Raw genomic sequence first — 10374 nt, 5'->3', positions numbered from 1 at the left:
ATATTGTAGAATGAAAGGCAGAGCCACAGTGTGTTTGACAATATGCTCCGTATTTTATGTTCATTAGGACAGGGAGCCTGAAATACTCATTTCTTTATGATGAAGGAACTAAAGATTTCCAATGAACATGCTGCAGTGAGCGTGCTGGGGAGATTTATTGCTAAACCAGCTTGTTAATCACAGCGACCACCTTTCAGGCTTCACAGTGCAAGTAACTAAGTTGTTGAGATGCTTCTCCCCCAAGAATCCCTTCAGTGAACCCTGCCGACAAACTTCAGCAGTCCTCAGGAAATTCAGGCGTGGATATTCAGAGCAGAGACTTTGGAAAACTACCGTTACAGTTTGGTGTAGAAGCTCTCCCCTTTGGATACCCATCTCTTCAACACTCGACCTTCGTGTCGCAATGGGCCCTGCTGCAGTTTATGAGGATTTCTACAGATCTTCTAGTTGTGAGTGCTAGGAATGTCAAAAGTTGTCCCAAGGGCTCACCAACAACAGCCTGGGATGGAGGCGATGGGAAACGGCACCATGTTGATCACAAACGTCTTGGAATAACGCTGGTGATGGGCCTTGGCTTGTGCGCGTCTGGAGTTCAGAGCGATTAAGACTTTTTCCCCTGTTACTAGAACAAACAGACATGGGAAATCAAATGAAGGCCACTCCGAGCACAGTGGGTTTGTTTGTAACTGAGTCATTAGTAAATAATTAATAATGTGGACAAACCAATGACGGGGAAACCCACGGTCTCTCTTGCTGCATCTGCTTCCACCGGTGAAGTTGGAGCAAGTTGGGGATGGACCAGGTGCAGTTGGTCCCCGTGTGCAGCTCAGAATTAACCCCCCGAGCAGGGAAACGTCCCCTCCCCGCTGAGCACGCGCCTCCGATCGATGGTGACGCAGGCGCGCTCGTGTCAGAGCAGGATTTGGCCCTTAGGAAATCATTAAGCTGTAAATTCTCGACGTGACAGGCTGGAGTCGCGCTGCTCTCGTGTTTCGTGTCAAAGGCTGTGCAGAGACTCCTTCGTTAGAGGGTCGATAATTGACTCGATGGGCTGTAATCGCTCGTCCCGCTCAGTCACGAGGGGGCTGGGGGTGCAGAGCAGCTCCCGGCCTTGAGCGTCGCTTCGGCGGCTGGAGGGGCCACGCCGGGGGCCCAGGCGGCGCCACTGGGTCGTGGGTGGGAGCTGGGACGGGTGACGGTTCCCAAATCGGTGGATGGGTGCCCAGACTCGCGGCTCATCTCTGCCCAAGGACCCTGCGCCCCATTCCGGGGCACCCCCCAGTCCCGGTGCCTCTCCGGGTGCCTCTGTCCGGCTCTGGGTGATGGCGATGGGCTCGCAAATCGCTTGGAGGAGGATGCTTCTGAAAACAATTCTGTCAGGGTCAGCCCAGAGTGCCACGAAGGGCTGACAGCTCTTCAGACGACCTTTTTTTGGACTGTTTCGCTTAGCACATGGCTGAGATGGAAAACCTCTCCCCGCTCCTGGCAGTGCGTTTGAAGGGAAACGTGCAGCCCCAGGAACGTGCAACACGAGGATGCAGCAGATTCTTATTTAAAACAAGAAGTAGGAGCTGCGTGGTGTGTGGGCCTTGGGTGGCCACACTTTGCAGCCAAAGGAGTGGCCAGGAAAAAGCCATCCCGGTTGCCTTCTGGGTATGGGCCAAGATGACCAATGATTTCGTGTTGGTTTTGTTTTTGGTCTTTTTTTTTTTTTTTTGTCTAAATTGCTAAATATTACTGGTGTCTTTGCAGGGTTACTTTTGTGCTCTTCCCCATATTTCAGCTGAGGCAATTCTTAGCTGTAGGAAGACGATTGAAAATGGCATATTGTCTGCACCTTGAATTTCTGACACAACCTCAGCACAGACGTTGTCGGCAATTGTGTTTTTGACAGCAACAAGACACTCTGTGACTCAGGATTCAGAGACTTTCTGTTCTCCTGCCCTTGCACTTAAATGAAAACAGAGTTTGTTTTAGAAATAAAAAAAACCCTTTCTGAGTTAATTTCAGCTCAGTTCAAGCCAGGGGATACAGAGACAGGAACCAGAGCTCACATTTATGAGAAAATCTGAGGAGGGGAAGGGATGAGATATGTTAGAAAAAGAAAAATCCTTTTCATTTTCCAAGAAGGTATTATGAACAGTAGAGAGGAAAAAAAAAAAAAAATTACTTGACAAGGTTCTTCTAAAGAGAAAGAATAGCGTAAAGTGCTGGTTAAATTCCCATTGATCTTTCACTCAGCTTCCCATATACGTGTGGGTTTGACTATTTGATATTTCCATTCACTGTCATAGGTAATAACTGAGTGGAAACAATCATTTCTAAATAACTGCCTATGGTTCTTCTATTGTAGTGATTAGTGCTGAATAATTATTAGCTCTGCTGAATATTGCATGGATAGGTATGATGCGAGTAACTAGGAGCTGTCAGCCGCCGGCAGCTGCGCCTATAGAAGGTGCCTATAGATGGAGCTCTCGTCCCCTCGCAGCGGCTGCTCTGGCCCTGGATGGGCATCAGAGGCCTGGACTATGCTTGCCTGAACTCAGCAGCTTGTCCTAAATGGGCACAGGGAAGGAAAAAAAAAAAAAAACCAAAACCAAAAAAACCTGCTTTAGAAATTAGGGGAGAGCAGAATCTATTTTATTACCCTGGGGATGGCAAGTGCGGAGCAAATACTGACGTCGGGTCCTGGTGTATCTGCGGGCACGGAGAGAAGCGCCAGAGGCGATGGATCAAATCATTCTCCAGGACTTTTAGGGAATATAAAGAGCCGGGTGCTGGAAGGATTGAAAGGCTCGTCACTTCACCCGGCTCAGACAGATTCATGACCCCCGCGCTCTGAAGCAAGGGAGTTTATCAAAGATGAGGACAGAGAGAAATTGTGAATACACAGGCTAGAAACGGAGACTGATCTCTCAGTGGTGCTTTGCTTCACCAGCTGCTTAAAGCCTGCTTTGTCATCCGCGGGCCGGATCCTGCCCCGCAGCAGAGGAGCGCTCGGCGTCGCTCCCTGTGCTGGAGGAAAAGGGGACAAGGAGTTGAGTGGCAAGAGTTTAGAGATGGCTTGTAGCCAAAGATGGCTTTATAGCCACGGCTTTAAAGATGGCTTTACAGCCAACCTTCCCTGCTTGGCTGGTGGTGGTTGAGCTCCAGGGCGCAGCTCAGAGCTGTCTGGGGGACGGGCTCCATGCCGGCGCTGCCGAGGGTTTCTTTGGCAAAGCCCCGTGTCAGTGACGCGGCTGCTGAGGACATGGCACCCAGGTGGGTCCCCTGCTGTGGTACCCCGGGGCAGCCCGAGGGCCCTTTCTGTCCCCCCCCAACCCCATGCCAGTGCCCAGGTGTGTATGGTGACAGGGAGCGTCAGGCGTGAGCTGGTATTTGTGCCCCTGGCTCTTCGGTCTGTGTCTCTGTGGTGGTACCGTGTGTGTAAATACACACGTGTGCAGGGGTCATGTGGAGTTCTGTGGGCACAGGGCTGTGCACTTAGTGGACGTGCATCTCCACCCATCTGTCACCAGGTGTATTTGACTGCATTAGAGGCAGGTCCTGTCTTCTGTTACGGCTCCAGACTTTGATCCCAAGACTCGTGCCCATCACCCTTTTCAGGAAAAGGAGAACGCAGATCTCCACAGACAGGATTCTCCAGCACAGAGCTTGCTCCCATTTCAAGCACACAGACAACTCATTCGCCCAGCAGCACATCCGTCGCCTGAGCAAACCCAGGTGAATCTCCACCCGTTCTGTTCCGCTCCCCACACACTGGACCAGCCCTTTGCTCACATGCCCCGTGCGTGAGCTGCTCTGCGGGCTCGGGGCTGGTCCCCAGCTGAGCAATCCTGTAATTAGCTGGGGAAGGACTCTCCATGCAGGAACATAATCAACCATCAATAAATAATAAAGGAAAGACAGGATGCAGACAGTCCTGCAAAGAGGAGAGAAAGGGCTGTTGAGGCCCTCTGAGCCGCCCGGTGACCTGCGGGAGGAGGAATGGCGTTAGCGGGACGCGTCTCCCCTGGGGGAGTTGGTGCCGTTCCCTGCGAGCGCCTGACACGGGAAATGTGCTGGGGACAGAGGAGAGGAAAAGCCGGCTAAGGAGCCAATGCTGCCATCCACTGAGTGTCTCCTGTTTCCTCTCCTGAGCTGAACAGCTGCAACCAGGCCGAGAGCCTGGTCCTGGAGCTCCCGGTGAGGCCCAGCGGCCCCTTCCCGTGGGAGCGGGGCTGGGTGCTGTGTCGGGGGGTGCCCCTGCCCCACCCGTGGTCAGAAAGGTGCTGCTGGAGCGGGGCAGATCCTTTCCTGGAGGGTGGTAGATGTGAGGATGGGGAGGAACACCCTGGCTGTCCTGTCCCTTCCTCCTTGAGCGGGCAGGGGGGGTGGGTGCTGTTTACAGCCCTCCCAGGAGGGGGGAGCGTGGGGCCCGGAGCCGCACAGTGGGGTGCAAAAGCATTTACTGCCGGACCCCCCACCCTGAGAGGCTCCCGCAGCCCGCACACGGGGCAAACAGCAAAACTCACAGCAGTTGTGTCTCTTTTCCCCCCCCAGAAGCGCTCTCACAGCGTCCTCTGACTTGCCCCAAGGGGCCCCCAGGAGATGAGCCGGGGAGGGTGCAGGGGCCGGGGGGGCAGCGGAGGTGAGAGGGGTGGCGGGGAACAGCCCCGGGTGCTGCTCTCCAGAGGGGCCTTGGGTCGGTTCAGTCGCTGAGATTTGGTGTGGAAGGGGCCTGGGACAGCAGCTCTAATTTTTCCGTCACAAATATTCCAATAGGCAATAAATAAATTGTTAAAAAATTCCTGGTGACAAGAAATGGAAACCAGCAATCCATCATGGATTCCCTCCTCAAAATTGCTCCCATGCCAGGCCTAGCTGGACCAGGCCTAGCTGGACCAGGTTTAGCTGGACCACGATGATTCTGAGTTTTCGGAGCAGCGTGGCCGCGCTGCCGGGGGGGGGCTGCCTCTGCCCCCGTTCTCCGACGTTCCCAAGCCGGCCTAGGCCGAGGCAGGCGATAGCCGCCTGCCCTGGGGTGGGGGAGGCTGCTCCTCGCTGTTCACCCTCCGGCTCCCAGGGATTTTTCCAACGCTTGCGCGAGGCCGGAGTGGAGGGGGCTGAGCTGCTTCACCCTAAGGGGGGATCCCCCCCCTCCCCACGGCGGGGGGCAGGGCTGGCTGTGTCCCCCGTGGCTTTGGCCCGGCGGGGTGCGAGGGCTGGGGGGCGTTGGGGGCTCGGTGGCACGCCTTTTGCTCTGCCGGTGAAACCGAGTCATCGGCTCCATTTCGCAGATGGGGAAACTGAGGAACAGAGACCTCGAGCGTCGCTCCCCCCACCAGAACTGGGGGGCGAGGGGTGTTTAGGGGGTCAGAGCTGGAGATGGAGACAAGCAGCCCGAGCTGCGGGGGGGCTGTACCCAAACAAACGGGGGTCACTGAGGGAGCCTTTGGCTCCGTCGCCGCTTGGGGACCCGGGGGGGGGGTGGGGGTGGGGGGCGCTCAGCCTCTCGCCGTGAGGCGGCCCCGGTGCTGCCCGCTCTGGGGGGGGTTGGGGCGGGGGGCGGGCTGAGCCCCGCGGCCCGGCCGGGAAGGGTTAACGGCGGGGCGGGGGGGCGGCGCGGGGCGGGGGGGCGGCGGGGGGAGCCGCGGCGGGCCGAGCGCCGGGCAGCGGCTGCGGAGCGATGAGAGGCCGGCGGGGCTGAGCCGAGCCGAGCCGAGCCGAGCCGGGGGAGGCTGCGGGGAGGCGGGGGAGAAGGAGGAGGAGGAGGAGGAGGAGGAGGAGGAGGAGGAGGAGGAGGAGGAGCGGGCGCCCGGCCCTGGATTTCCACGGTGGCGGGGGCCGGGTGGATTCCCCCGCCGTGAGCCGGGGAGCCGGCACCCCGAGGAAGGCGGGAGGCACCGGAGCTGCGAGGGCTGGTGAGTGCCGGGGGGGGGGCGGGGGGTTCTACCTCCCCCAAACCCCTTCTCCCGGGGGGGGGGGGGGTGTCTCCCTGGGGTTGGGGCTCCCTCGGGCATCCCCGCTGCCGCGCTCCTGGCGGGGGGCGGCCGGGAAGGTGCAGGGGGGGGAGGTTTGCGTTTGTGTCGTGTGGGTGTCCCCCGTATCCCCCGCCCGTGCCCCCCATATTCCGCCCGTGCCCCCCGTGGCTGCCTGACGCGGGTGGCACCGAGGGCTGCAGCCGGCGGGGAGATGCTCGGCGGGACCGGGGGGGGCTGCGCCAAGGGCAGCGGCTTTGCCCGGGAGGGGACCGGTTCGGGGGGGGGCGGGGAGGCAGCCCCCCGAGAAAGGATGGTTCCGGGGGGGGGGGGCTGCCCCCGGGGGATGCTGCCCCGGGGGTGCTCGCAGAGGGGCGTGAAGAAATCGCCCTCCCAAAGCCCCCCGTGCCCGGTTATATCCCCCCCACCCCCCCGGTCCGTTTTAGGTGCACGTTCACCTTTAGCAGTCGTGTATTTTCTCGTGAATTCCGTGTTCGTTTGCTACCGCTCAGTCACGGTCTGGAGCAGTCGATGCACCAGAATAAACTCGTTTCCATAAAAAGTTACTGTTGGCAAGGAGGGACTTTTACAAAAGCCCCCCTGAATCTTGGGGGGAAAAAAAAAAAAAAAAAAAATCCCCATTAAAACTTTCCTAAATCCTTGCAAGACCCTTTATTTTCGGCAGAGAGGGGAGGGAAGGGAAATGCACTTGTGTTCCCTTCAGGGAAATGCAAACTCCTGGCTCATGGTCCAGCTCCCCTCCAGCCCAGTGGCTTGTGGCTGGTGCGTGCTGGCCAGGGCAGAGGCTGCTCTGGGCAAGTGCTGGCCACGCTGGCCTCCTGCCCCGGTCCTGGCTTGCCGTGACCTCCGTTTAACCTGGCACCGTCAGGCGTTACAGGCTTTGTCTCCATTCAAGCCATGGCCAATACTTCCACGTTCCTGGAGGTGAAGTGAATGATGTTCAATTAATCTGTGTTCTAAGGGGTATCAGAAAGTCAATAGGTTAATATTAAGTGAGGTGAATAGTAAGTGGTAGAGGGGAAAAAAAAAAAAAACCACCACCAAACCCTGTGTCTGTGACCTACAGTTCAAGATACTGGCTTGGAGGTGAAAGAATGTGAAGTTAGCGGAATACCATGATGCAAAAAGCTACTGCTGACAGGGTTTCCCTGTTATGTGCTGAGCACTTGATGCTTCACTGGTGGCTTGGATGTGTTTAATAGATCTCAGCTGACTTGGGGAAATGGTCTTGTCTCTCCTTCTCCGGCTGGCTTCATTGATACGGTGTCTAAAAGTTAAATCAAATGACCTACTTTACAGCTGAAAGGCAGATGCCTCAGAAGAAATCTGTGCCATCTTCAGAACAGATGTTTAGCCTTTTTCCTTTAACGCAGAGGTGCTAGATCCTTTAAAATGTGCTATTTTTTGGGTCTTTATTGCTGTCCTTTTGCCATTTGTTGTCACTTTGAGGACCCTCAAAGCTTCAATGTGATATTTGGGGGTGGTGCAGGGAACCAGGCAAAATAGCTTTGATTTAAGAAACTCGGTGCAAGCAACGAGTAATGGGGATGTACAACTGCTGTTGTGAAATGGCTTGTCTAGCAAACCAGTCGTCTTTCTCAACTCTTCCAACCATCTCCACGGTGCTCATTGCAAAAACATAAAGTAACCCAATTTACTCTTCATTGTCTTTATAGTGTTGTTTGATGTAATTAATCGTGGAGTTTCCCCCCCCCAGCTTATAATAAGTTTGTGTGGTGGAAACAGGTAACAGATGCTGCATAAGATCTGCATACAATCCACCAAAACGATGGAAAGGCTTTTTCCCGGTGCTCTTACCGGGCTGGGTCTTGCTCTTCGCGTTAACCCTGAGCTTCCCCTGCCTCTCGGCAGGAGGGGACTTCGGGGGGGGGGGGGGGGATGCAGAAGAGAAAATGCAGATCCAGGCTGGCAGCAGGAGCCTGGAGAAGAGGTGACTGCTACTGCCCTGTGCTCTTTAACTCTCTTCAGCAAATTGCATTAGTATGTGACAAATTGGCTTGCAAAGCAGCTAAATGGAAATGACATTTGGAGCCGTTTGCTGCGCAGACCCTGTGGTGTCTGAGAGAAACATGTGATTTGTGGTACCTTCTCGAGCTCGCCAATTTAACTACCGCCACGAGGCTTTCCAGAACTTACTTTGGGAACTCCTGTTGCAGCTAAATGTGGGAGTCTCGAGCACATCTCGGAATAATTGCCCAACAGCCGGGGCAGCCGGAGGTGCGGGCTGTCTCGTGCCGTAGGCAGCTGCTATGAAGAACTGGGCTAGGAAAGGCGGCAGAAGCCGATACGGAGCAATTGCGTGGGGTGTGTGGCGAGGAGGCTTAAGGAGGAAAGCAGTGCCTGTGGGCTGGTGTCGGCGTGACGCTCTCTGAGGGAGCTGGGCTGCGTCTCGGAAGCACCTTTGTTCAGCCGAGGTGGTTCCAGGGACTCTCGGCGGAGCGGACGGCGCTGTACCGCGGCAGGGAAGCGGACACCTGCCTCTCATCCCGCTTCTCTGAGCATCCGCCCGTCTGCTGGAACACGGCAGTGATCAAGCTGTTTTAATTGGCCCCTCTGCAGTTTGAACAATAAATATGTAATGGGGGAGAGTGCCCCCCTCTTTCCGCATGGCGTTGAGGCTGTCATTTTTGACGGCGAAGCGAGTGCTCTCTGCTCGCCTCGTCCCTGCACGCTCGGGCGCCGCGCTCGCTCCAGCCCGTCTCTTACAGCGTGTGAAAACTGTGCTCCCCCATCTGTGTTTGGCATCCTTAAAAAGAAAGAAAAAAGATGAACCTGAGCGTGCAGTGCTCCTGAGACAGGCCCCTTCACATTTCTAAACACTCTTGATTATTCAGCTAATCTTTATTTCATGGGCCTGTTACAAGAAACACAAACGGGGGAGAAAGTAGAAGGCGGTGACACATTTAAAATACACAAGAAAAGTGCTGGCAGGAATATAATCGTTCTTATTCCAGCAATATGAAATATTTATAGGCCTAAGTTGTGGCAAGATTCTCTGCCCCCCCCCCCCCCCACCTAACTCTGAAATGTTTTTCCCAGTGGAATAGTGGCTGGGGGGTGCAGCAGAGCCCTGTCCCGCTGCCCGCACCCGGCCGGGCACAGCGTCCGTCTGTCCGTCCCCGCGGAAGGGGCGGGAGGGCCGCAGCGCCCGGCCAAGCTGCCCAGCTCGTCCAGGGAGCGCAGCATTGTGTTACAGTCTGTTAACTCGAAATAATTCAGAAGCGTCCCCTTGGCGAGCCTGTGAAAAGCCCCCTTTGAGGTGCCCGTGTTTTGGAGGAGCCCACTGCTCCCCCAGGGCATTCTGCTATTAATTCATTAGATCTGAGAGTTTTTTCTCTCTTCCCCCCTCTTTTCTCTCCCCCCCCCCCAACCCCCTCCTCTCTCTCTCTGGCAATTCAAACAGTGATGAATGGACAAAAATCCCTCAAGGGAAACATTTTTTCACTTAGTTACAAAGATTTCATGGCTAATTAGAGTAAATGTGGTTTTTAGAGTGTTAATCTCTTAACCAGCTTGGCTAGGAGGCCACCGCCACAACAGCAAAGGGAAGGGCAAGGGGGAACCAAGGGGGAAAAGGTGCTCCGAGTTCTTCCTGGGGCTGAGCCACCGAGGCCGCTGCCCGGATCGGGTGCGTCGTTATCACCCGGAGCATCCCGTGCGCTCTGCCGACGGGGTGCCCGCCTTCCTCCCAGGGTGAAGGGCGAGGGCACGGCTCGGCTCGGCGAGACTTGAGGGTGGTTTGGTCTGAGGAGGCCACGAGCTCTTTGTCTGCAAAAGTAGTGCAGAGGGAGCCTCGGGGATGAAAAGCAAAGGGGGAACAAAAGCAGAATTGAGGGCAGCGTGCTGTCCCTGGGCGGCAGAGGCGGCCACCCGGGGCTTGTGTTCAGATTCTTTATCTGCAGTGAAAATATATGTATTTACTGGGTGGTTTAGTGCCAGGGAGGGAGATGGGCTGTGAGCGGATGCCTCAGGCCGGGTCCCCACGTGCCGCTGTGCCAACCCTCTCGGGGTGGCCACGACACGCTCCGGCTTGCGGGTGAAGCACATGGTCGGGGTGGCACCTTATCCTCACGGGCAGATGTTTCCCTGACGAAGACGTCCCCGCCTTGCTGCCGTGAAGGGGATTCATCCTTGATGTCTGCTGTCTTCTTCCTCCCTCCTCCAGCCCTCTCTGCCTGCGCCGTCTCCACGACATCTGCCTGTCCAGCCTGGTTTTGACTTCACCCCAATGGTCCTGGCAAAGCGGGGCGAGCGATTCGTGGCTCCCCGCCGCAGCCCACCGTCCGCCGCTGGCGCGGAGAGAGCTGGGGAGGAGATGGGAGTGGGATGTGGGCTTGAAATTCCAACTCATCCCACTAGAGGGGATCCTCAG

The 10374-nt window shown here is 56.3% G+C and overlaps 1 protein-coding gene across 1 annotated transcript in view; it reads left to right on the top strand.

Annotated features, from left to right (window-relative positions):
• The first annotated feature begins 5797 nt into the window (after positions 1 to 5797).
• The window catches only part of PLXNA2 (plexin A2), a 177512-nt gene continuing 172935 nt past the window's right edge, over positions 5798 to 10374 (top strand). The window contains exon 1 of the mRNA XM_074925739.1: positions 5798 to 5903. The gene's annotated coding sequence lies outside the window, so the exon portion shown is untranslated. The remainder of the gene's footprint in view (positions 5904 to 10374) is intronic.

This window comes from Athene noctua, chromosome 23 (assembly GCF_965140245.1).
Source record: "Athene noctua chromosome 23, bAthNoc1.hap1.1, whole genome shotgun sequence".
Lineage (NCBI taxonomy): Eukaryota > Metazoa > Chordata > Aves > Strigiformes > Strigidae > Athene > Athene noctua.
Note: the sequence above shows the minus strand (reverse complement) of the source record. Positions and strands in the feature narration are given on the sequence as shown.